We start from the raw sequence: 25,006 nt of genomic DNA on the forward strand, positions 1-25,006 counted from the left end.
TTGAATTATCACAACAAAGTGGATACACCATGTGTTCGTTAATCAGAACCGAGATCAAGGATCAGAACATGACTAGTACCCCAGAAGCTAGTACCCCATTTGCAGTATGAAAATGAAAGGCCTAATTTATGCAGCACAACTCACTATTCCACTTAAGGAATAGTAGGTTCCTTATGGAGGAAAACATGAGCTCTGGTACTTGCCTTTACCAATAGAACTTTCTTTTTTCTCTTTGTGTTAAGTCTGTGCACATGCTTAGATATGTGTGTGTGTGTGTGTGCGCGCGCGTGTGTGTGTATGTATACAAAATCTGATTAGTATTTAGCCATCAAATTTAATAAATTACGGAAAAAGGAATGGGAAGAGGATGTGAGAATGTGAGAAAGAGAAAGGCCATAGTCAGAACATCCATTTTCTTTTCCACCTTATTTGATTAATGATACTGTTTTATAAGGATATATGCTAGTAACGAGACAAAAATACAGTATCTTTACATCTTTTTGTAAAAAAACATTAAGGATGTTAAATGGGATAGGTGTATAAGTTTGTTGACAAACGTCTGGATCTTGTTCCTTGAATATAGATGGTCTTACTCATTTGTCAATTGAGACAATGGAATCAAAGCTATCCGATATTTTGGATTTGAAAAAGCCGGATATTTTGAACACAAAGTATTGGTTTGTGATATTGGAATACTTTGTTTTGAAAATAATGTCTTTAAAGCTTGCAGTGCTTGCATCTGAAAAATTATGCTCACCTTAAAAACGTGTATCTTTTCATCTCGATTTTTCTAATTTAAGCTTTTTATTCTGTCTTTGGATCTATCTTTAGTTCCTTTTATCCTCTTCTCTTCTTCAGGAATATCAGTTATACATATGTTAGATTTCCTTTCTCTGCCTTTAGTGTCTATCATCTTGTCTATAATCATTTTAATATATTAGTTTTTTATGTGATTTTATTAATTTTTTTCACACATGCCTGCCATGTATCTTTTCACTCATGTTTGTTAAGTTTTTTCTTTTGTTCTTAATGTTTCTATAATCTTAAAAAAATTTACCCTTTTATTGTGCTGCCATCTCTGCATTTTTTTCAGTTTACTTTACTTTACTAATCACTTTACTAAGTCCTAGTATTTGTGCAAAGAGGGCACAACAACGTTCTTCCAAATTATTCATGTTTGAGATGATTGTTTTTTCGGGCTAGTTTTAAATGGAACTTCTGAATTCTTTTCAGTTTTCTTAGAAATGTAATGACACAATATATATAATAAATTTTAGTGCATTATTGTGTCAGCAGTAAAAATGTTTCAATATCTAACATGATTAATAATGCTACATTAATACAATTAATAATTGTATTTGAAATATTTAGAATATGATACCTCTTGACTTAACAGTTATTTTAAAAATTACTAATGATGTGTATGTACTCTCATTGGGAAACTCCCAATACAGAAAACAAAAAAAAAACACACAGCCAATTCTCCATTTTCACTGTTTCTTCTATCTCACTTTCTTCTCTGATGTGTCCAGTATTAGTAGTTGATATATATGTCCTTTTGTATCTTTTTCAATTATTTACCTACATATATATGTATATGGAAAAGATAAAGTTAGTTTAAAACATGAATGATTCCAGGTGTGGTGGCACACACTTGTAGTCCCAGCTACTCTGGAGGCTGAGGTGGGAGGACTGTTTGAGGCCAGGAGTTGAAAGCTGCAGTAAGCTATGATTGCATCTGTGAATCTGTACTCCAGCTTAATCAACATAGCGAGATCTTGTCTTTCAAAAAGGAAAAGAAAATATGAATAGTATACTGAGTCTTGCTCTGAAACTTACTTGTCTTTTTTTTATTTAAGGCCATGTCTTGGGGATTTTCCAATGTTGGTGAATGTAGAGCCATTTTCTTTTTAATGTGATGGCACAGCATCCCATTATGTGGGTGTTTCCTAGTTGATTTAACTGCTTCTCCATAAATGCTATAGGAAACAATGCAGTAACTTCATTCTTATGCAGACTTCTTTGTATTTAGGTATTTTTCTCTAAACTTACATAAAGAAGTAGAATTGCTGGATCAGAGGATGTGCAGAGTTAAAATTTTGATAAATGCATTGAAAACCCTTCAAGAAAAATTATACCAATTGACATCCCTACCAATGCAGTATGAGGAAACCCATTCTTCGTGTCCTCCCAACCATGACTTATCCTGCAGCAAACAGAATGTAATTTTGGTAAACTTAATCTATAAAGATTAAGTTCATGTTAAAACAACTATTTTAACATGATGACTTTTCCAAAGAACAGAAGGTTGGGATGCTGGTTAGGAAGGCAATTTAATAATATCGTAACAAGACATTTTGCCACTCTTTCTTTAAAGAAATGGGAATGATAATCATAAAATACAATGAGAAATTCAAGTTTATGCTTTTGAACTTGGTGACATCTATTGCAAACATTTAACAAACATATTTCACCCTTCCCAATTCATTGCCTTAGGGTTACTTAGCTGACAGGAATGGTGAGTGTTGTGTTATATTCTTTTACAACAAATGAAAGTCAACCATAAGTTACCTTGAACAAGAAATCACGAATGAAGAATATCTGTCCTGGTATGGGACTTCCTAATAATTTATTATCAGAAGAGTTACCTTATGATTAAGCTATTCTGATGGTAGAAACATTTTCATTCAGCAAGTAAACAAGCAACAAGTAACCAAGATTCAACAACTAAGAATTGAGAACTCAAAAACACTTTAAATCTAGAACTAGGTTGTTCTTCAGTACAGTTGATTGCCTGTCCCACCCTACCTTTTAGTCATCGTATTATCTCATCGTGCTTGTCTACTTGGGAAAAGTTTTTTTTTATACCAATAGGATGGCATGTATTAACATTTTTTGACTTTTATGAAAATGTTCAAATATAGAGAAAAGCTAAAAAAAAGTGCCATGAACACTCATATTCTTGCCACCAGAATTCAATGATTATTAACATTTTATCATGTTTTTTCTGTAGCATGCAAAGTAAATCGCAGCTATGACACATCACCAGTGAGTAGCTGAGCATGGATCTTTAAAAAGCCATCCTAGAATGTCTCTGAGAAGAAAGACATTCTAGGATGGCTTTTTAAAAGTAACTTTTTAAAAAGGAATTTTATATCATGGGATTTTTTTTTTCTCTTAAAAATGTGTAGCTTCAAAGTGGTAGAGAACTTACTGTGTATGGATTTGGTAAAATGACAAGGTAGAGGAAGACCATAAATGTAGAATCAATGATTAAATTTAATGGATGTATAAACAGTAAGGCTAGCAGCAATATTTTAGTGGAAAATGAGTGATTATATATAATATTTTGATGAGTATTTTATGGAAGTTGTGTCCAAGGGTTTGAATTGGGAAACCAAAAGTTTACTAGAAGTAGCTAACTAGTTTCTTAATGATTTTTTTGGTTTTAGAAAATTGATATAAAGCACATTGGCTCATAGATCAGGCTGTTAGACTTAGTTACAGCAGGCAAACTTTCTCAAGATTATTGGTTCCTGCCCCAATGTGGTAAGTGTTTGTGCTTCTGTGGGTCGTGTTTGGTCTTGCAACATGGTGGTTTCGAGGCTTAGAATCAGACATTTGTTAATGTTGAATACAACTACCCTCTGACATGCAAGTCTGGACTCACTATTTTGGTTAGCTAGGTAAGCCTAAGGCACTAAGTTGGAAAAGGTTCAAATATATGACACATGTTTATGAAATAAATGATCACAATTGATGTAGGGTTCAAAATTATAAACTAAAATAAACTTGTGTGTTATTACTATTGTTTCTATTTCTGAGGTACAGAGAAAGAGTTGCAAAAGAGGTTAGCCTATCTCCTCAAACCAATTTTTGGACAGAACAAGGAATGGCAGCATCCAGCCAGTGCATTAATTATGCTCCTCTCTGGCATCTTCTGGTTTGTTTTTTTTTTTAAATCATCATTGTATCACCTTGCTCTTTGTAATTCTCAGAGAAGAAAGCTAATAAAGAAAAAATCAATGCATGCATATTGCAAAAAAGTGTTAAACAATAAAATAGGGTATACCATGAAAAATAAAACTCTCTCCTCAGAGACAACCATTTGTAACTGCTTTCTGGAATGTTTTCTATGCATGTTCAAGTATATATGTCTTAGGGCTGTGTCTCCAGAGAAACCGATAGGATGGATGGATGGATAGATAGATGATAGACAGATAAATATGTTACTTAGATAGATTAGATAGGAGATTTATTGGGGGAATTGGCTCACATGACCTTAGTGGCTGAGATGTCCCACAATAGGCTATCTGTAAGCTGGAGTCCCTGCAGCATCAGTACCTTGGCTCAGTCCAAGTGAAAAGGCCTGAGAACTTAGCGGGGACTGCTGATGTAAGTCCTAGAGCCCCAAGGCTGGAGAACGTGGGGTCCTGATGTCCAGAGGCGGGAGGAAAAGAGTGTGTCCTGGCTCCGGGAGAGACAGGAAATCCTTTTTCTCTGTTTTTTTTTTTTTTTCCTATCCAAGTCCCCAGGCAATTGGATAGTGTCTGCCCACATTGAGGGCAGATCTTCCCCACTTAATTTACTCAGAGTCACGTGCTAATCTATGGAAACACACTCATATACATACCCCAAAATAATGCTTTACCAATTCTCTAGGTATACCTTAATCCAGTGAAGTTGACACCCAAAATTAACCATCGCAGGTTGCTATGACAAAATACCATAGACTGGTGACTTAAACAACAGAAATTTATTTTTCATGGTTCTGGAGACAAGCCTAAGATCAAGGCACCAGCAGATGCAGTGTCTGGTGAGGCACCTTTTCCTGGTTTGCAGAGGCTCTTTGTCTTTTTTCTGTATACTCATATGGTAGAGCGACGGAGGAAAGGAATGAGAGAGAGAGAGTCTCAGAGGGCACTAATTCCATTCATGGTGGTTCCACCTTCGTAATTGCTTCTCAAGGCCCCACACCCTAGTTCCATCACATTGGGGTTGTAGGCCTCAACATACAAATTTTGGGGGACATAAACATTCAGTCCATAGCAATGTATCTCTCTACATTTTAACGCAACTATATATGCTCATTTGCACTTTGTTTTTCACTTACTATATCTTGAACATCTTTTTATGGAAATATTGAAAAGTCAACTTTTTTCTAGTAAATGTTTGTGTAGAATTTTTTTTATTTTTTTTTAAGATGGAGTCTTGCTCTGTGGCCCAGGCTGGAGTGCCTGGGCCACAGAGACACCTGGGCCACAGTGGAACAATCTCGGCTCACTGCAAGCTCTGCTTCCCGGGTTCACACCATTCTCCTGCCTCAGCCTCCCAAGTAGCTGGGACTACAGGTGCCCACCACCAAGCCTGGCTAATTTTTTTGTGTATCTTTAGTAGAGACGGGGTTTCACCATGTTAGCCAGGATGATCCTGATCTCCTGACCTTGTGATACACCTGCCTCGGCCTCCCAAAGTGCTGGGATTACAGGCGTGAGCCACTGCGCCCGGCTATGGTTGTATAGAATTTTTAACATTTTATATAGCATACATAATGCATATATTTATCATAATTTAACCACTCCCGTATCAGTGCTTCTTGAGATCATTTCCAATCATACACTATTAAAAGCAATGTCACAGTGGCAACTTTTGTACATCTATCTTTCTTTCCATGTGAATTACCTTAAATTTCTATTAGTGTGAAGTGGCTGGGTCTGTTTGAATTTTGATAGATATTGGAGAATTGTCCCCTTAGGGGATTGCACTTGTTTATATATTTCTGCTAACTGAAGGAAAGTTTCTAACAGTATGATTGAACTTGCAAATGCTTGCCAATGGACTGTGTGAAAAATGGTATTATTTTAACTTGCCCTTTTAAAAGTGAAGTTAAGCACATTTTTATGTGCTTTAAAGCCACTTGTATTTAGTTTTCCATGAATTACTTAATGTTTTTGTCTTTTTTAGGAGTGTTTATTGTTTTATAAAGGCTTTCTATACAAACCGAAAGAAATTTGCTCTTTTTCATGTGTACTGAGAATATTTGCTTATGTGCTTTATTTGTCTTTTGACTTTATGATATTTTTCCTTGGCTGAAGATTTCAAGTTTTATGTAATCTGATCATTCAAGGTTTTGTTTGCTTGTTTTGTTTTTTCCTTAGAGTACTTTCTTTTGAACTAGTCAGTTTCCCCAGAGAACAGCTTTTCTCTAGCCTGCTTGATGGTTATAAGCCTGCCGCCACTGTTCTGAGAGCTGAGCAGTGAGATTAAGATTTATCTTAGTCCTGTTTTGGTCACTGTACTCAGTGTCCCAAAAGCCAGGTCCTTTGTGATTCAACCTCCCCAGGAGTAAACCACCCCTCTCTGCTGGGCCTGGGGGAGAGCAGTCACCTGGTTTTGGGGACCCGATCTGGAGGTGTTCATGTTCCTTATGCAGACTTTGGACCAGTACCCTTTTCCAGCTGAACTTTGCACCCTGACCTCCAGAGGTATCTGGTGCCTACAGTTGTCAAACATTTCTGGCATTCTCTAGTCTAAAGCCTCTCTACTCAAAGTGTGAACCCTAGACCATCAGCCTCTGCCCCATCACCAGGGAGCTTGTTAGAAATGCAGCACTTGAGGTTCTACCCTAGATCTGTTGATTTGGAATCTGGGCATCACCAGGTGATTCTTGTGCATATGAAAGTGTAAGACGTCTTTCTTTGATTTCCATCCCTGGAGATTTTTATCACTGGAGCTGGTTAGGCTTCAGCTGTCTCCACTTGGCTTAATCAGCTACCCTGGCCCTTCTGCCTTGGGTGACATCTCTTATTTGTTATCATCATCATTAGTCCTTTTAGAATTTTACCCTGTTTAATTTAATCTTTAGTGATTTTATTGGGTCTTAAGAGGTCTTGGAGATAAAAACATTTACTTTATTTGTTATGTTTAACAAAAATTCTCTCTTTGAATATTTCATTGTGTTTTTTGTTTAAATTTTTGAGCCATCTTGAATTAATTTTGGTGTGAGAGACAAGAATTTCATTAATTTTCGTGTCAGAAATGGGAACTCTAGATTTAGTTTTCTTCCCCCAGTTGGCCGGCAAATAGTCCTAACATGATTTATTAAATAATCCGTATTTTTTTCTCTGATTTGCAGTACTACCTCGATCATATTCTAAATTTCTACTGTATGATGACAATTTTAATTATTGTAACTTTAGAATTTATCTTACTAGTTAGTACTAATTTCTGTTCATTTTTAGAGACAGTTTAAAACTCTGAGTTAAAATAAATGACTTCTGTATTTCCCATTTATTTTCATCTGTATTTTTATTTATTCCATTTTGTGTTTACTTATTCAAAATGATAGTCATTAACATATCTTCATTTCTAACTCTATTTTTAAATATAGCAAGTAGATATGCATGTGTGTGTGTATATATAATGTTTAAATTATAGACTTTATTTTCTTTTTTCACATATGACAAATTTGAAGCCATTCCTGGGAGAATCTGTTTCTATCTTTTGGGAAGGGCACAATGTAAGTACTGTTAAATGCAATAGAAAGTTTAATGCATGCTTATGGTATGGCAGGCAGGTTGAGTGTTGCGATCACTTGTGCCCAAGCCTGAGATGTTAAATACCCTTTCTTTTTTGTTTTGTTTTGTTTTTTGACACAGAGTTTCGCTCTTGTTGCCCAGGCTGGAGTGCAATGGCGCAACCTCAGCTCACTGCAACTTCCTCCTCCTGTGTTTAAGCGATTCTCTTGCCTCAGCCTCCCGAGTAGCTGGGATTACAGGCATGCGCCACCATGCCCAGCTAATTTTGTATTTTTAGTAGAGACAGGGTCTCTCCATGTTGGTCAGGCTGGTCTTGAACTTCCGACCTAAGGTGATCCGCTTGCCTCGGCCTCCCAAAGTTCTGATATTACAGGCATGAGCCACCAATCCTGGCCTTAATATCTTTTCTGATCTTTTACTAGTGTGCCTGTCCTAAGCAGAGGTCTTACATTTGAATTCTCCCACCACCATTTATTAGAGCTGTGATGCTGAGTAAGCTAAAGAACCACTCTGATCCTGTGAAATGGTGATCATTTTTTCCTTTCAAATAGTGAAGATTGGAATTGATGCAGTAAAGTGCTTAACTGGATGCCTGGCCCATATTAGATAGCAGTCAATGGGTTTTGCCTCTTTAAACTTGTGAGAGAAAAGGATGTGGATGAGTCTTCGAGTCTTTTAATGAGCAGGGCACTAAGTTGTTCATCCAGATATGCCAGTGGAGTAAAAGTATAGGGGATCTTCTCCAGTGTCTTTGCCTTAGCATACGTAATTGACTTTCAATTGTCCACACTAATGGAGAGGAGAAATGACAGAGTAAATAACAATAGATAATGTGTTAAACCTTTAAATATATGTCTAGGAATTAATCTGACAATTACTTTTGCAGAATATAATAATAAAATTTCATAGCTGGAAGAGAACTTTGAAATGATAAAACCTTTTAATGTTAGAGATGAAAAAAACAGACTCATCCAAGATAATACAGTGGTGTGATCTTAGTGACAGAGCTAGCAGCAGAAACACATATGCTAATTCCAAGTTCCGGGTTCTTTATTTACCCTTTAAGGTTATATTTGCTTTAAGTGCATATCTAGGGCCACTAATGTGTCTGAGAACTGACATCTGGGACCTCAGCCTAGTGTAGGATAAAGGACATATGAGCTTGGAGGAATAGAAATGCTTTTGAACTTCTGCTGAGTTTTTTTGAAGCCAGATATTAGAGTTTGAGCCATTAAATTTAGGGTGAAAAGCTAGAACTGGGGAAAGTTATGTGTAATAGAGTAGACATGTATCTAAGTCAGAATAAAAGGGAAATGTTGGAACCCTTAGACAAGCCAGAGTCTGTTGAGGACATAAATTGTGGATAGAAGTCCTGAGTAGGGTGTGGAGTTCATGTTAGAAAGATAGCTGAGAATTAGGGGCATGCTTCTATCATGGGCAAGAGCAAGTGGCTAGAAGTCCAGGCTTACTGGTGCTATGTAGAAAAAGCATGCAGGAAATGAAACGTTACTCTGCAAGTTGGGCTTGACTCACAGAGAGGCACCTGCACTGAGGATCCTTGAGGAGCTTGTGGTTTGAAAGAGGGATAGTTGGCTGGGTGCAGTGGCTCATGCCTGTAATTCCCACACTTTGGGAGGCCGAGGTGGGTAGATCACAAGGTCAGGAGATGGAGACCATCCTGTCTAACACGGTGAAACCCCGTCTCTACTAAAAATACAAAAAATTAGCCAGGCGTGGTAGCGGGCGCCTGTAGTCCCAGCTACTCAGGAGGCTGAGGCAGGAGAATGGTGTGAACCTGGGAGGTGGAGCTTGCAGTGAGCCAAGATTGTGTCACTGCACTCCAGCCTGGGCGACAGAGGAAGACTCTGTCTCAAAAAAAAAAAAAAAAAAAAAAAAAAAAAAAAAAAAAAGGACAGTTACAAGTCATCAGAAGCAAGCTGACTTTGCAGCTGAGCAACCTTTTTTACCTGTGCTCAGAAAGTTTTTGATTTCATGGTCAAGTCGGATCAATTGCAGCTGATTGAGCCTTCTAGGTGTAAACACTGAATAGAGTGAATAAAGTAATTCCTGGGTAATTCCTGACCCATCTTCGTTAGCTCCAGATCTGAAGCTGGCCTTTAGACTATCATAAAGCTCTTCAATGCCCCATGTTTCTTTTGACTTTCATATTGAGAAATAAATGCTTAATCTGTTATGTAAGTAGGAATAACCTGAAATCATGGCTTAGCTGAAAGACCAGTTGTTTCTCCCAAATGTGGGTTTACTTATTGAGCTAAGAAATCATTCCTATGTAAATACGAACATCTATTATCCTCTTGTGTCTTTATTAACTTGAAATAGTACCAGCATGAATACATTTAATTTAGGAATAGTTTTGGTTTAGAAGTTATTTCCCTTTAGAAAACAGCACTTTAAGCTTAGGTTGAGTTTTTGAATAACTTCAGAGGAAATCTTTAAAAACATTTTTCAAAGACTTTCAGAAATTCTGTTATGGAAGCCTTAGAAATCCAGTCAATATGAACAATTTTGATTTGTAGAATTTGTAGTGAGAGCACAAGTGCTGAAATAATAAAGTATGGCATTTAAACTTGAATCATAGTCCTTTAGGGAAAAAATTAAATGAAGTTTTAAATTTGAACTTGGACAAATCTTGAATGATGATGGTTAGTGGACCTTAGAAACTAAAATAGCTTTTCTAGAGTTTATCTTGATTTAATTGAAATGAATTTAAATGCATGCTAATTTCCCATTTACTAACTGGATTAAAATCAGTTATGGTGGACTAGATCAATGGACTTGGACCTTAGTGGAACAAAGCCACTGAAAGACAAGTGAGTGAGTCTGCGCAGTTGTTGAAGCCATTAGCTCTTGTGGGTTTTGTAGCCACAGAAGCTAAAGTAACCTCTCACCATGTGCCTCTCACCTAGTTCAGGAATGTTGGCTTCCCAGAAAATGCACAGTACAAGTTGTGCCTTCAGCTTTCTCACACAATGAGTCATATTATGATTGGTCTTGCTTCTGTTCTGCTGTAGTGCATAATTCATGCAAAAAATTTGATTTCAACTGCATCAACTTCAAAAAGGCTGCAATCAGGCATCTATCTGGAAGGATTTGCTAAGAGAAAAGTTTCTGTTTTTTGTTTATACAACTGGGGACTCACACTACTTTTGATCAATGCAGTGGCACAGAGCTGAAGGCAGTTTTTCAGTTTGCAGGCTTATTTTTAAGCCTTTTGTTTTCCTTGCATTTCTAGAAGTTCTCCAGGATGAAGGCTGTGTACATTTGACAGAATTATTGGGTTTATCTTTGCAAGAGCTCATCTCTAAATCGAAATAAAAAGTAAGTGTCTAAGGATTGAAATAGCTGCTAATAAAATAGCCATCTCTTAAGTATTGGTGGTTTAATCTCTTGTAAATTCCAGCATAGCCCAAAAGATGATGAGTTCATGTCTCTTGCATGTGATAGTCTGGACAGTATAAAAAGTCTAAAGGCAGGAGTGAAGAGAAACAGTAATAGGTTTAAAAATGCCCAGTTCATAATTGCAGTAGTGTTTTAATAGCTGTAGTGGTGGTGGTGTCAGTATCAAAGATTATGGTTAACATTTATTGTAGCTGTGCTACTATCACTCACTATTCTTAGAGCCTTACATAGATTATCTCATTTAATCCTCACATAAAGTCTGTGAAGTAGGTACTATGTTTACTTCTTTTTTTATAGATGTGGAGATCAGGCTCTTGGGGGTATAATAACTCGTCCAAGATTACATAGCTAATTTTTTTTTTTTCTGAAGACGCTTACACCACTTTGCTTGGAGTGTAGAGTGGAAGCTCTCTGTGCTTATTGGTTGACTCATCTTGGACTGGATACTGTTTACTGATTACTCAAATTTCCCTGTGTTTCAGCTTTCTTCTGTGCAAAATGGGAGGTTGAGGGAGGGCCAATCTCTTTGTAGAGGGAGTCTTTGATTTTTTTTTTTTTTTTTTTTACTGAGAAAGCAGAGTTGGTTCCGAGTCGGCATCAAATATGTGTCTTTCTCCTGACTTAAAGGAACACTTGAATGTCCTACCCTTGCATGGTAGGGAAGCAGGGATTAAGAGATGAGATACTTAACCAGCCATTCTAATATCATGAGCATGAGGAACTCCCTGGAGCCAGACTTCACCAAAAATTGAGTCCAGTCAACTTTGAATCCCTGGGGATTGAAGTAACGCTTCATATTCTCTCACAGTGGAATAGAATGCACCTTCTTTGTGAAAATAAATGAATAATTAGGCATATTGGAAGTTAATGAGAAAATATGAACATCTAGAACAGTGGCTGTTAAATTTCACTGGGCGTCAGAGTCACCTGGAGAGCTCACGCGAACAGAAGGCTGGGTCCCGCCTCCAGAATTTCTGAATCAGTCGATCTGGATTTGAATTGCATTTTTAACAAGTTCCCTGTTTATGCTGATGTTGCTAGTCCAGGGACCACACTTTGAGAACTACTGGTATAGAATATCTCTATATATTCAAAATATTGTACCAGTATGTTCAAAGCTAAAAGGCAGTCTGTGCTTATTTTATAAAAGCACAATCAGGAGAAAGTTCTACATGTCACTGAGTACAACAAAAATGCTGTTTTTAGTACCTATTTCTTTTTCTTTCTTTTTTTTTTTTTTAAGATGGAGCTTCACTCTTATTGCCTAGGCTGGAGTGCAGTGGCGTGATTTCAGCTTAGCATAGCCTCTGCCTCCTGGGTTCAAGTAATTCTCCTGCCCCAGCCTCCCAAGTAGCTGGGATTACAGGCATGTGCCACCATGCTCGGCTAATTTTGTATTTTTAGTAGAGACGGGGTTTCTCCATGTTGGTCAGGCTGGTCTTGAACCCCCGACCTCAGGTGATCCACTTGCTTTGGCCTCCCAAAGTGCTGGGATTACAGGCGTTGAGCCACTGCACCTGGCCTTTTTTTTTTTTTTCTTTTTTTCTTCCAGATCTTGAGGAGGGAAGAAAGTAACTGTCCACTGTAACCACACTGGTAAGGTGACATGTGCCTTCATAGACACATAATCATTTAGTGTCCTGAACTGAGTGCTCTTCCTCTTTAATAGCTGGAAATGCTGAACTACTTGTTGATGGTGTTTTGTGGGGAGAATTTATGCTCACTTGTGTTTTAATATAAGTATGCGTGGTTTTTTTTCCCTTCAGATTAGAACAGGGGCTTTAGTGTCTTTTCATTCCAAATTTTTCTCATTAGAGGCATTTAGCATTTAAGTCCTGATCCTGATATGTTGGTATTTTCAGCCTTGTGAATACCCATTGGAAACTGCCCTAGGTCCAGCTTTAAGGGGATGTGAAGCGGGCTGTTTCCACAGATAAATCCCTGGGGACTGAAATAACGCTTCATATTCTCTCATAGTAGAATAGAATGTACCTTCTTTATGAAAATAAACAAATGAATAACTGGGCATATTGGAAGTTAATGAGAAAAGAAGGCATAGAAAATGTAGGCAGGCTCTCATTAGGTGGTTTTCTATTTCAGCTGTTTGCCTCATAATACAGTTCAGGCTTATGAAATTGGAGAAAATGAAAATGTCATTTGGTGCCATTTAAAAATCTTGACTCTTAAGTAAAACACGAAAACACAAAAGATGACACACTGCCTTGCTTTTTTTTTTTTTTTAAAGAATTAATAGACTATTGTTTTAATCAGTTGTAGGTTTATAGGAATATGAATGGCAAGTACAGAGTTTCCACATTACTCCCCTACGCTCACATTTTCTGTATTATTAACGTCTTTTATTAGTGTGGTACTTTTGTTGCAGTTGATGAGCCAAGTGGATACATTATTATTAACTAAAGTTCATAGTTTACGTTAGTATTCACTCTTTGTGTTGTACATTCTATGAGTTTTGCAAATGTATAGTGAGGTATATCCATCATTACACTATGAGAATAGTTCTACTGCCCTAAAACCCTTCTGTTCTCCATCTGTTTATCCCTTTCTGACTCCCTCTGCATTGAACTTTTGGAACTACTGATCTTTTTACCATGTCTATGATTTTGTCTTTTCCAGAATTTCATTTACTTGGAATCATACAGTGTGTAACCTTTTCAGATTTGCTTCTTTCACTTAGCAATATACATTTAAGGTTCTCCCATGTTTTTTCATCCATTGATAATTCATTTTCTATGGCTGAGTAATATTCCACCTTATGGATAAACAAATCACAGTTTATTCACCTGTTGAAGGACATCTTGGTTGTGTCCAAGTTTTGGCAGTTATGAATGAAGCTGCTATAAATATTTGTGTGTAGGTTTTTGTGCACGTAAGTTTTCAACCCATTTGGGTTAATATCTAGCATGATTTGGCAATCATGCAACTTGATTGCCAGATCATATGATAAGAGTGTGTTTAGTCTCATAAGAAATTGCAAAACTGTTTTCCAAACTGGTTGTACCAATTTGTATTTCCACCAACAATGCGTGAGTTTCCATTGCTCGTCATTGTCACCAGCTTTTTTTGTTTTAGATCTTAGCTTATTAGGTGTGCAGTGGTGTCTCATCAATTTAATTTGCATTTTCTTAATGACATATGATATTGAACATCTTTTCGTATGCTTACCATTTGTATGTCCTTTTTGGTAAGGTGTCTCTTTAGAGTTTTTGCCCATTCTTTCTTTAATTAGGTTGTTTTCTTATTGTTAAGAGTTCTTTGAATATTTTGGATACCAGGTAGTCTTTTATCAGGTACATGTTTTGCAAAGATTTTCTCTCTTGTCCTTTTATTCTCTTTTGCATAACAAAGGTTTTAAATTTTAATGAAGATCAACTTACTGATTTTTTTTCTTTCTTAGATTATGCTTTTGGTCTTGTATATTTTAAATAGTCAAAGCCAAACTCTGGGTCATGTAGATTTTCTATGTTATTTTCCAGGAGTTTTATAGTTTTTGCATTCTATGTTTGCATCTGTGATCCATTTTGAGCTAATTTTTGTTAAAGGTGTCTAGATTCTTTTTTTTTTTTTCTTTTTTATATGGCTGTTTAATTGTTGCAGAACCATTTGTTGAGAAGACAGTCGTTTTTCCACTGAATTGCCTTTGCTCTTTGGTCAAAGATCAGTTGACTGTATTTGTGTGAGTCTGTTTCTAGACTCTCTACTGCCTTTTTAACTGCAAATTTGTAGCACTTGCTTTGGGTTCCTCCTGTGTTGATCCCGCTTATCTTAATAATATAGGTCAGTGCTTATACCCATGATTACAGAAGGTCTCTGCTTGTTTGTGTAGTCATTTCACTCCTCCAAACATTCCTTGTGACACAGTGAAAGGAAGGACCAGCATTTCACATGTCCTTCCAGCATTTCACATCTTCTTGTCCTCATCCACTTATTCATTGCTAGCTTTCACTGCTAATGTCAAACCTATTTTAGTAAATGAATTTAATGAATTCCATATAGTCCACTTAAAGATTTTTTTTTCCAGTGTGATTTCCAAGAATGAACTGCATCATAAAAGTGAGGGGTGCTATATTGATAAAGCACTTTTTGTTTGTCTGTTGCCTCATTTGTAAAATAGAAATAATATTCCTCTTACCTACATCAGAGTGATACTGTTTTTGTTTTTAAATCACAACACAACATGTATGTTAAAACACAGAAGATGAGAAAGGGTATTGATTATTCACTTGTACTACAGGGTTCAGTTCTTTTCTTTGTCTTCATTTTATTCTTCTTATTTATCTATTCCTCTAGGTTTTAACTATAACTGCGATTTTCATTGAAGACTCTGATCCATGGGTCTTAGGCAACTGATGAATTTCCGTTGTAGAATTTTCCTTCCATTGCCTAATCTCCTTCGGTCTCTCTTCTCTACTATTTTAAAGAAATAACTGGCAGAGAGGTGGAGTGCCTCCAAGGCTGCAATTTCATAGAGAGAATATTTGGGTCAAAATATTAATTGGAAGGACATCTGTCAGGTATAACCCCCAAAACATTATTTTCATCAAGGTGTAAGATGCAGTGATTCATTTAATGCTATTGCTAATCTTTATAAGTCTCATACAATTTTAAGAGGCTTATCTGTATACTATATAACCTTATGCTTACTTTAGGCATGCTTACTCAAAATCTACATTTAATTGCTTCTGAAAATATATTTTTTCTTAAGCTACTTTTATGTGTTTTCCTTAGTATTCTCTAAACCACATAAGCTATAACTTTTACTTTTTTAATTTTAATTTTTATTAAGGGTCAGGGTCTCCTTCTGTCACCCAGGCTGGAGCACAATCATAGCTCAGCCAATCCTCCTACCTCAAACTCCTGGGTTAAACCAATCCTCCTGCCTCAGCCTCCAGGTAGCTGGGACGACATGTGTGTGCCATGACATCCAGTTAATTTTTAAATTTTTTTTTTTTTTAAAGACAGGGTCTTGCCGTGTTGCCCAGGCTGGTCTTGAACTCTTGGCCTCAAATGATCTTCCCACCTTGGCCTCCCAAAGTGCTGGGATTACAGGCATTAACCACCACCCTGGCCTAGTTGGAACTGTTAGAGAGGATGTCATGCCATTCCTAGAGCTTATACAATCCTGTGTATATAGGAACTCAGCACCTCTGTCAGACATGCAGTCTTTTAGATCTATTTGCTGTATTTTGCTTTCGTTTTTAAAATAACTGTTGCATTAATATTGTCTTAGATGGTAAGTTCATAAAGTGAAGGGATATGTTGATATATTTTATAAATTGTTGATGAACACAGCTTAATACTCTGGTAATGCTTTTCTGAGTAAAGAGGGAATACTCACTATGTATGAATTTGTTAGCATAGAGGAATGAAAAATTGGGAAAAACAAGAATAGGATTTTGGGTGAAATTAATATAGCCAATCTATATGTTAATATATTAATAGATTTTGATTATTATATGACAATTTACTTCATCCTTTACTTTTAATCTATGTAGGACTCGTAGTTAAAATGAGTTTCTTGTAGGCAGCATATAGTTGATTCTTGTTATTTAGAAACATCTTTTTTCATGGGTGTGTTTAGATCGTTTTCGTTTAATATAGTGAGTGACATGATTGGATTTAGACACACCATTTTGTTGTTTGTTTTTTGTGTATTCCGTCAGTTATTTGTTTCTTCCCCCTTTTTCTGTCTTTTGGGTTATTTGAATCTTTTTAGTATTCCATCTTAATATTCCATATTAGCTATTTTGCTATCTTTAAGAAAATATTTTTGGTGGATGCTCTAGGAATTACAATATAACACACCAAAACTGTCACAGCCTACTCAAGAGTTAATGTTGTTTTCTGTAAGTAAAATGTAGAATCCTTATGATAGTTTCCTTTATCCTTTCCCACTCACCTGTAGGTTATTGAAAACCTCACCAGTGTTACACATTTTGCTTTCAATAAAGAACTTAAGGGAAAGTAGTCTTCTATATTTACTGAGGTATTTATTATTTCTGTTTTTTGTGAAGATTCTGATTTCTTTCTGGGGTTATTTCCCTTAAGCCTAAAGCTTGCTCTTTAGCTTTTTGTAGAGCAAGTCTGCTGAAAATATTTTTAATTTTCCTCCATCTAAAAATACCATTATTTAGCTTTCTTTCCTGAAGGATGTTATTGATGGATATGGAATTTTAGGTTGGTGGATTTTTTTCCTTGAGCATTTTAAAGATGTTTTTCTATTGATTTCTTGCCTGCTTGGTTTCAGTTGAGAAGTTTTCAGTAATTCAAACCATTCTTCTTCTGTAATAATATGTAACTTTAGCCATTGTGAATACTTTCTTTTTGCTTTTAAGCAGTTGACTAAGTGTGACTTTTTTCGAGCTTATTCTGTTTGGGGTTTGTGAACTTCTTGCATTTGTAAATTTGTGTCTTTTAATAATTGGGAAGTTTTGGGCTATTATTTCTTCAAATAGTTTCTCCACCAATTGTTTTTTTCTAGATAATCAGTGGCATGAATGCTAGAACTTTATGATATTTTCCTGCAGGTCTTTGAGGCTCAGCTCATTTGTCTCAACAATTTTTTTTTCTTTGTTCTTCATATTGGATCATTTCACTGACTCTTCAAGTTCACTTATTCTTTCTTCTGTTATATATATGTATTTTGACTTGAGCTATCCCATGAATGTATTTCAGATATTTTTATTTCCACAATATGCACTTGCTTTTCTAGTTTTGATTTTTTTTTTTTTTTTAATTTTTATTTTTGTGAGACGGAGTCTCGCTCTGTCACCCAGGCTGGAGTGCAGTGGCGCAATCTCGGCTCACTGCAAGCTCCACCTCCCGGGTTCATGGCATTCTCCTGCCTCAGCCTCCCGAGTAGCTGGAACTACAGGCGCCCACCACCATGCCCGGCTAATTTTGTTTTGTATTTTTCAGTAGAGACGGGGTTTTACAGTGTTAGCCAGGATGGCCTGGATCTCCTGACCTCGTGATCCGCCCGCCTCGGCCTCTCAAAGTGCTGGGATTACAGGCGGGAGCCACTGCACCTGGCCTAGTTTTAATTTTTCTGTTGAGAACTTGTGTCTTTCCATTCATTCCATATCACCGTGGAGGATATTTATAATATTTGTCCTTTGGGTTTCTCAGAGTTGGAATCTGATTGCTTTTTTCCCTAAGAACTGATCATATTTTCCTAGTTCTTTGTATGTGGAATGATGTTGGATTGTATCCTGGACATTGTGTATGTTGTGTGGTATAGATTCTGGGTCCTGTTCTAATCTTCTGAATAATGTTGATCTTTTAAAATGTGTTTTAGCAGGGAGTAAACCCAGCTAGATTCCGGCTGCATTTCTGTCTCACCTTTTTGTGGCTAGCGGTACTATTCTCAGTTCAGGTTTCAAAGTCTTTGTGATGCGACTCTAGGTCTGTCTCATGTGTGCCTCTCAGGGGCAGTGGTTTCTAGACTTAGTTCACTTCTTACAGCTGTTGCTATACTGTTCTAGATCTGTGTCATGCATGCACAGCTTAGGGTGAAGCCAGGAATTGTGCTGATTCATGTTCAGAATTAGGGGATTCCCTTCTCCATTTTCTTTCTCTCCGTGATTCCCCCATCCTCTTTGGCCTGTGAGGGCTCCTTTTCCAGATTCCTGTGGTCATAAAGACTGGGTTTCCTGGAGCACGAGTGGCTCAGGCTGCTGCCCTGCTGTTCTCCTGTATAGTGGAGCTCTGTGACTGGGTCCTGCTCCAAGACATAGCTGTCAGAATAAAAGAAAAAACAAAACAAAACTGGAAACTTATCTCCTTGTAGATCATTTCTTTAAATTTGTCTCCTCCAGAATTCACCTTGTTAACATTTCAGTCCTCAGTTGTTGCTCTTTGTATTATTTTGGTAACTGTTGAGTAGCACATGCTTCTGCTAAGTTTACATGACTTTTCTTACTCAGGTCACAACCCATATTTCCCTTTGTTGCTCATCTCTGTCCCAGGCACTCAGCTATTTTTGTGTCCAGAGCTTTTAGTTGTAAAAAGCAAGAGAGGGAGAGAGAGGCTCTAGTGGGCTTACTATCAGAGAGGAACCGGGGCTCCCTGCTATTCTTTTGTTTCTGCTTTACAAAGGACGTCTATACCTCAAAGGAGAGAATACATGATGATAGTGTGTATGATGTCAACAGACCTTCCCACAGAATTTGCAAAGAAGATCCATATTTTGCTACCAAGTGACACTTTGACATCAGGCTAACTTAGAACAGCAATTTTCTTTCTTTCACTGTTTTGTGAGATGCAGTTTGTATTCATGCTTTGGGGAGGCAGGCAACATTTTCTGAGGGGAAAAACAAAAGTCCCCAAAGAACTGGGAAGCCTAGAAGCAAGGAGTGCCAAAGAGGTGAGGGAAGAGCCTCATTGTCTGCAGGCAGTTGACAGTCATGCTGAGGATGGAGTCTGTGACCTGGCTCCAGCAAATTGCCATTGTCAGCTTCTCTTTCCAAATAACTGAAAGAAAACAGGGTTACCACATCTGAAAAAGAAGAATATGAGGAAGGAAAGAGAATTAGGTTAAAAATACTTAAAACTCAGGAGTGCTTCTTCCTTTGTTCATATAGGGCTTTGTGCGCACGTTTGGCTGTTTTTCATTAAAAGCAATTTTAGGTTTTACTTTGAACTTAATGATTTTCAAGTGACAATTGTGGCTTCTTTATATTTGACTTCATATTTAGGTGTTGGCAAAACAACTATAATCCTACCACTTATCATATTAGTATATTTTCTCTACTATTTGTTCTTTTCTAATCTTTGGTTTTTTCCAGTAATGAAAGTGATAAATGCTTATTATAAATACTTTAAACAATAGGAAAGTAGACAAAAGTAAGAAAGTAGAAACTGACTCCTTAGGGTTAACTATGGAACTATGGTTAATAGTGTTCAAGTTTTCTAGTTTCTTTTTTTTAAAAAAATTATACTTTAAGTTCTGGGATACATGTGCAGAACATGCAGGTTTGTTACATAGGTATACACGTGCCATGGTGGTTTGCTGCACCCATCAACCCGTCATCTACATTAGGTATTTCTCCTAATGCTGTCCCTCCCCTAGTCCCTCACCCACCAACAGGCCCAGTGTGTGATGTTCCCTTTCCTGTGTCCATGTGTTCTCATTGTTCAGCTGCCACTTATGAGTGAGAACACGTGGTGTTTGGTTTTCTGTTCCTGTGTTAGTTTGCTGAGAATGATGGTTTCCAGCTTCATCCATGTCCCTACAAAGGACATGAACTTATCCTTCTTTATGGCTGCATAGTATTCCATGGTGTATATGTGCCACATTTTCTTTATCCAGTCTATCATTGATGGGCATTTGGGTTGGTTCCAAGTCTTTGCTATTGTGAACAGTGCTGCAGTAAACATATGTGTGTGTGTGTCTTGATCGTAGAATGATTTATAATCTTTTGGGTATATACCAACTAATGGGACTGCTGGGTCAAATGGTATTTCTAGTTCTAGAACCTTGAGGAATCACCACACTGTCTTCCACAATGGTGGAGCTAGTTTATATTCCCACCAACAGTGTAAAAGCTTTCCTGTTTGTCCACATCCTCTCCAGCATCTGTCGTTTCCTGACTTTTTAATGATTGCCATTCTAACTGGCATGAGATGGTATCTCATTGCGGTTTTGATTTGCATTTCTCTGATGACAGTGATGATGAGCTTTTTTTCAAGTTTGTTGGCCACATAAATGTCTTCTTTTGAGAAGTGTCTGTTCGTATCCTTTGCCCACTTTTTGATGGTTTTTTTTTTTTTTTTGTATATTTGTTTAAGTTTTTTTTTTGTGGATTCTGGATGTTAGCTTTTTGTCAGCTGAATAGATTACAAACATTTTCTCCCATTCTGTAGGTTGCCTGTTTACTCTGATGATAGTTTATTTTGCAGTGCAGAAGCTCTTTAGTTTAATTAGATCCCATTTGTCAATTTTGGCTTTTGTTGCCATTGGTTTTGGTGTTTTAGTCATGAAGTCTTTGGCCATGCCTGTGTCCTGAATGGTATTGCCTAGGTTTTCTTCTAGGATTTTTGTGGTTTTTGGTCTTACGTTTAAGTTTTCTAGTTTCTTTTATTGGGAGAGGAATATGTAGTTAAAATTATTTTGTATTAAAAAATTTGTCCTGTCACAGTAACTTTAAGCATTTTTTGCCATTTTTATACATAAAGACACTAAATGTAATTTTGTTTTAATTTTTAAAAAACTATGTATAGGAAACAATTGAGTGGTATACAATGTGTGTTAAAATTTCCTCTTAATCATCTTTTTACTTCATAATGGGATCCATTAGTACTATTACTTGTTTGTAGAATGTATACTTCTGTCATTCTTTACTCTTTCTCTGAATATGTGAAGATTATTAGAATATCAGTTTTTCTCCATTTGTTACAAACTCCTTGCAAACATAATTTTTTTATGCTAAATTTCTGTTCTTTTGAAACTGAATGTTTTAGTTGCATTCCTTTTTCCTTATTGTACTTTTAAAATGAAAAAAAATTTTTTTTCTTTAAAATCAGCCCCAGTAGCCTCTCAGATCCATCTTATCTGAGACATCTGATCTCTCCTAGGCACTTAAATAAAGTAACTTGTGAAAACACCTGACAGCCTCTTGGAATGAAGTCATAAGATGTATGTTTATTCTTCTGCCTCCTGTCTCCTCACTCTTTTAACTCCTCAGCTACCAAGATAGGGCAGCTTCAGATCAACAATGATAGGAGTCAATTTTAGATGAACACCAATAACCCATATATATTACAATCTTATTGTGGGCAGAGTACTTGGTATTAGGTGGTTATTGTCAAAGTGATAAGACCAGGCTTCTGCATTTGGTGAGACACCCAAATAATACAAATACCTAAACCTTTCATAATGTAACATACAGATTAACGTAATATATTACTATAATATACATTAATATATCAATATATTACATATAACATATATAATATAATGCAATAAGATGACAATGACAGCAGGTGGAAGTGATCTAGGAGAAAGTTTTTTCTAACAGCCAGACTGGTGTCAAGACTGCGCAGACTGAGGGTGAATTCTGCCACTGTCTTTCGCCTCTTCTCACTAAGCCAGAATAGCCTCCTTTCTACAATGAGAATATTATTCGTTATTTTCCAGTGTTGTAGGAGGAATCGTCGAGGGCTCAGGGAATGTTTTTCTCGTCCTTCACCCTTCTGTTTGTGCAGCTGCCCCATCACTTCTCCACTGTGGCATTCTGGCAGTTGTCATTACATTTTTAATATGACTTGCTCTTTACCAGTCCTTCCTGGCTAGCAGGTGAGGACAGAGATGGGGTCTGTCTTGCTCCCTGGTAGATTCCCAGTGCTTAGCTCTGTGCCTTTTATAGAGTGCAGTGGTTAAGAGCCTGAACTCTGGACTCAGACTGCCTCAGCTTCCGTGTCTATTAGTTCTTCAACCCTGGGCTAGTTAACCTTTCTGTGCTTCAGTTTCCTCATCCGTGAAATGAGGATAAAAATGGTGTGTATCTCTTTGGGTTATGATGAGGATCAAATAAATTAGTATTTAAATTAAAACATGTGTCTAACACTTTGTAAATGCTTGTTAAATAAAATAACAGTTTCTCAATATCTGTCAAAGGAAAAAATAAATGGGTCTTTGTCAGCCTTTTCCAGTGAGCTGAGTGTGTCCTGCTGGCCCCCTATCGACTTCAGTAGGGATGGCATCATGTTCAAGAGACCCAGGAAGATACCCAGAGCCAGCGAACGAGTCATAGGGTTTATTGAGGGGACTTACATACAGGGTGTTCCAGTGGTGGCAGGCTAGATGGGAGAACCAGTACCCTTTGTAAAAAGCGTGGAGTATCAGTAACTTTTTCACTTAGCATTCTCCCCGTAGTGACCTCCACCTGGCAACCTTCATTTAACCCAACACAAAGGGCTTTGATTCCCTGTATGGCTTGCATTCTGTGGGGTGGGCCAGGGGTTCAGATGTTCCTCATAGATAAGGAAGGAATCTCTGGGTTGGCTACTCCTGGATTCCTTACTTTGGAACTCTGAACACACATTATTTTTAGACCATAGGGTCATTCTGAGGGTGTGTTTAAGTTATTGCTGTCAGGTGCATCTGCCGTGCAGGGTAGAATATTGCAGTCCTTTGCTTAGATTTGGCTGCTGCTGTGACATATAGTTTGACCCATGGGATGGCTGAACGCCCATAAACAAAATTGTCCTCATTGGGAACATATTAACCAAGAAACATAGCCTTATACTTGTGATAGCCTGACTTTCATGTACATTACACCAAGCAGGGTGGCCAGGGATACATATGCAGCAGGTTATCGGGGAGCTATGAATATTCACGAGACGGCGGCATGCACATGCGCAGTAGGCTAACGTGTATGCAACATGCATCCCATGTTCACCTGGGGGTGGAGAGTTAACATGTAAATGTGTTTCAATTAGGCTCTTTGTATCAAAAGATAAAGCAGAGGACACAATAGCCATTTGTGTGCATCCTCCATAGACTGGCCAGAACCACACCATGGCTGGTGGTCTCTTACCAGGAAGGAGTGCTGGTCAGTCCTTGCGCGAAAACTGCAGAAGGGATGGGCAGCGTCAGGTGGTTGGTCCATATCAGTGGGTGTGTCTTTTGAAAGGGCTGGTTTCTATTTAGCCCTTAGGGAGGGAAGAAAGCCTAATTGTGGTTAGAGAGGGAAGGGGTATAATGAGGTGTGTCTGACCTGCCCCCACATCTCGTTATGACCATGAACTCAGTTTTCAAGGTTACTCTGGGGTCCCCTTGGCCAAGTGGAGGTCCTTCAGTAGGGTGGTGGCTTAGAATTTTATCTTAGGTTTACGTTCTCCCCCTTTTGGCTGAGATTTGTCAGAGGTAACAGCGATAGCCAAACTTATTTTGTCCCATAACATTGCCAGAGTGATGCGACTACCTGCCCCAGGTCCTGTCCCTTGATGGGACCCCTGTGGTCAAGGGACTTAGAGCCAAAAGATCTACACCCAATTAAGTATTCTAGGCCAGACTGGAATGGAGGTGGGCAGGCACTCAGTAACCCTTAAAACCTTTTGAGCAATATAAGAGCCGAAACCAAAGCCAAAAGGCAAGGTTACAAAATGGACTTATCTGTATGTTTTTCATGTTGAGCCACCATAAACTTGGTTTTAGGTACAGACTTGCAATAATTAGTTATATAGAACACGAGCATTTTGATAATCAGAAAAAGGAACAAAGTAGTGAGTTACGACACTACCACATAACCCTGTTATGACAAGGGTTTGCAAGGTGGATCCAAACCAATCTCCAAATCTGTAGCGAGCCAGCTGTAAGATCATTGAAGGGGTCCATAGTCTGTAGTTTGTACTTCTTGTAACCATTTGGTTTGTTTGGAAATTTTTTCTGGATGGGTTTCTACCTCACCTGGTGTTGATGTCAGTACAACAGGTGGTTTGAGCCACTGCACAGACTCCTTGTTTGGCTAGAAGAAAATCTCATGCAGCTCGATGATCTAAAACCACTTGAGTTAAGTTTCTTGACTCAATTTTTGTGGTGCTGCAGTACGTTTTGTGGTTTCGTTGGCAATTTTTCCTAGGGTGTCCAATAGATTTTTTATCATGTCTCTATTTGCATAAACCCTATAACTGGGAACTGCTGTACCCAAAGAGGCTCTGCCCCCAAGTGTTTTGATATCCTCCTGGTAACTCATTTTTCAGTCTGTGGAAAGCAGGATACCTCTCATCATTGGACTGGATGGAGAAGGGGGCTATTCAATGTCTCAACAAACAAGAACCTTGTGCAGGCTGTCAGAGCAGCAGTGTGCTACCCTAGTGTGGGTGGGTCAGATCCTATGCCACTTATAAACATATAACCTGGGGGAGCACAAGTGATACCCCCAAGAGTATGTTCTTTGATGGACTCATCAAAGAGCAGACAATACTAAATTGAAAAATGGGTCGCTTCTCTCACAAGCTTTCCAAAATCCATTCACATGATGTTTTAAATATAAGTATTGTTGGCATAATAGAGATGAAGTTTTACA

The 25,006-nt window shown here is 37.6% G+C and overlaps 1 protein-coding gene across 2 annotated transcripts in view; it reads left to right on the forward strand.

Moving 5' to 3' along the window:
- Window positions 1–25,006, forward strand: part of CERS6 (ceramide synthase 6) — a 313,857-nt gene that overhangs the window by 16,146 nt on the left and 272,705 nt on the right. The gene's annotated exons all lie outside the window — the stretch shown is intronic.

Source organism: Macaca fascicularis, chromosome 12 (genome assembly GCF_037993035.2).
Source record: "Macaca fascicularis isolate 582-1 chromosome 12, T2T-MFA8v1.1".
NCBI classification, from domain to species: Eukaryota; Metazoa; Chordata; class Mammalia; order Primates; family Cercopithecidae; genus Macaca; species Macaca fascicularis.